Source organism: Morus notabilis, unplaced genomic scaffold (assembly GCF_000414095.1).
Source record: "Morus notabilis unplaced genomic scaffold, ASM41409v2 Scaffold184, whole genome shotgun sequence".
Lineage (NCBI taxonomy): Eukaryota > Viridiplantae > Streptophyta > Magnoliopsida > Rosales > Moraceae > Morus > Morus notabilis.
The window spans coordinates 1,226,937-1,229,234 of record NW_010387636.1 but is presented as its reverse complement, the minus strand read 5'-3'; the positions used below and the strand labels follow the sequence as shown (position 1 = coordinate 1,229,234).

The following is a 2,298-nucleotide window of genomic DNA, read 5'->3' as shown; positions in this document are numbered from 1 at the left end:
CAACATTCCAGGGCAACTGTACTTTGAGAAACATTGTTTTTGTGGGAAAATGTGAATTAATAAGCTGATTTTACACGTGTATAGACTAAATTAAAAAAGTTTGAATGTAACAGTTAGTTTCCCTAGAATTAGGTTGATTTAGTTAGTTCTCTATTTTATTGGGATATCCCACAAATCATGGGATTAGATGTAATCTAGTAATTTCCGTTTCTATAGCTATGATTTATGTATATAATCCTATACCCGATTGTAATTATAGAGAAGCAATAACAATTTTTAAATTTTACACTCAATTTGCAACATGGTACAGAGCTTTAGGGTGTTTTTTTTTTTTTTTTTTTTTTTTTTTTTTTTTTTTTTTTTTGTGAACGAGAACCCTAGCCTTCATCACCAAGGGAATTGCTTGTTTTTGCCCTGTTTGCTAAGGAGCTGTTTCAACCAGGAGCGTTGTTTTGCCGCTGCCCCGCCATCGCCGCTGCCCATATGCTGCCGTAAGAGAGTGCCTGGATTATATCAGCATTCATCGTTGGTAATCTGCTTGACATAACCGGCCTTAATTGCCTGGAGATTGCTTAGTTTGATTGAAGATGTCGGAGGTGGCAGAGACAACCGCTACAACACGGTCGGAGGATGCAGAGACGGTTAGACCTCAGCAGATTGGGGAACTGCAAAACATTAAGGCCACATATAGGCTGGATGGAAAAAATTACCTTAAATGGTCCCAACAAGGAGATAAGACAATCACTGAATACGCGAATCAAATGAAGGCTTTGTGGCAAGAACTTGATCACTATAGGGTGATTAAGACCAAGTGTCCCAATGATGCAGCAATTTTAAAGGAGTCCATTGAACAAGATAGGGTTTATGATTTCCTTGTTGGGCTCAATCCGGAATTTGACCTAGTTAGAATTCAGATTCTTGGCAAGTAGGAAGTTGCGAGTTTCAATGAAGTGGTGGCACTCATCCGAGGAGAAGCAGAAGAGAATTGATGCTTGAACCAAAAGGCACTGACAGCTCGACTTTGGTTGCTAGTAGCAGCAATAAGTTAGCCACAAATGCAAAAAAAATGCCAACGTTTGAGAATGGGAGGACTAGCCATCCAAAGACCCAAAACTGTGACTACAAGGACACTCTATGGTGCACTTATTGTAAGAAGGCACGCCATACTCGTGAACGGTGTTGGAAACTGCATGGAAAACCACCAAGCCGAGAGTGGGGACAAAACGGTAAGCAACTAAGGAACAATGGACAGGCCCAGATTGCAGCAGTGCAGCATCATGAAGGAACACCATAAGAGATGGGCAATCTCAGCCAAGAAGCAATTGAGAGGGTGAGATTGCTTATTGGCAACCTTGACAAACCATCAGGTACTTATTCATTGGCGTATTCAGGTAAACTTCCATTCTCCATTGGATTAAATGTCTCGGATATAGCCTTTACCAACTCATGGGTTATTGACTCGGGTGTTGTTCACCATATGACCCATTCATCAAATATTTTCTCCTCATATGTCCCATTTCAAGCAATAGAAAAATAGTCACAGCCGATGGCTCATTGACCACTGTGGCAAGTATAGGCGATGTCAAGATAAGCCCATCACTATTGTTAAAAAATGTTCTCCACGTCCCTAGGCTAACCACAAATCTTGTTTCCATCCAAAAGCTCACTAAAGATTTACATTGTAAAGTGGTTTTTTATCATAGTTATTGTGTATTTCAGGACGAGGATTCGGGGAGGATGATTGGATGTGCTAAAGAACGGGATGGACTCTCCTATCTCGAAGCACCAAGTCAATCAAGCATTACCAAGGGCATAACATCTCATTCTTTTGTCTCAAAAGGTTCTTTCATCCAATAAAGAAAAAGTTTGGCTTCATCATCGCTGACTTGGACATCCATCGTTTAGGATTATCAAATTTTGTTTCCTTCTTTATTTAAGGGTCTAGATGTTGAACATTTTCATTGTGAAATGTGTGAACTTGCTAAACACAAACGTGTACCTTTTTCAATCAGTAATAAAAGAAGTTTTGTTCTTTTTTATCTCATTCACAGTGATATCTGGGGTCCTTCCACTATTCCTAATATAAATGGGGCTAAATGGTTTGTACTCGAGTCACCTGGATTTTTTTGCTTAAACAGAATTCTAATGTCAGCCTTGTTCTTCCAAATTTTTGTTCTATGATAAAGACTCAATTTGGAGTTAATATCAAAAGATTTAGGTCGGATAATGCTAAGGACTATTTCAATCAAGTCCTAACTTCATACTTTCAAAAAGCAGAAATAGTACATGAGTCATCTT

The 2,298-nt window shown here is 39.1% G+C and overlaps 1 pseudogene; it reads right to left on the bottom strand.

The window, feature by feature from the left end:
* LOC21409456 overlaps nt 1-34 on the bottom strand; it is a 546-nt pseudogene extending 512 nt beyond the window's left edge.
* Between the last annotated feature and the right edge of the window lie 2,264 nt (nt 35-2,298).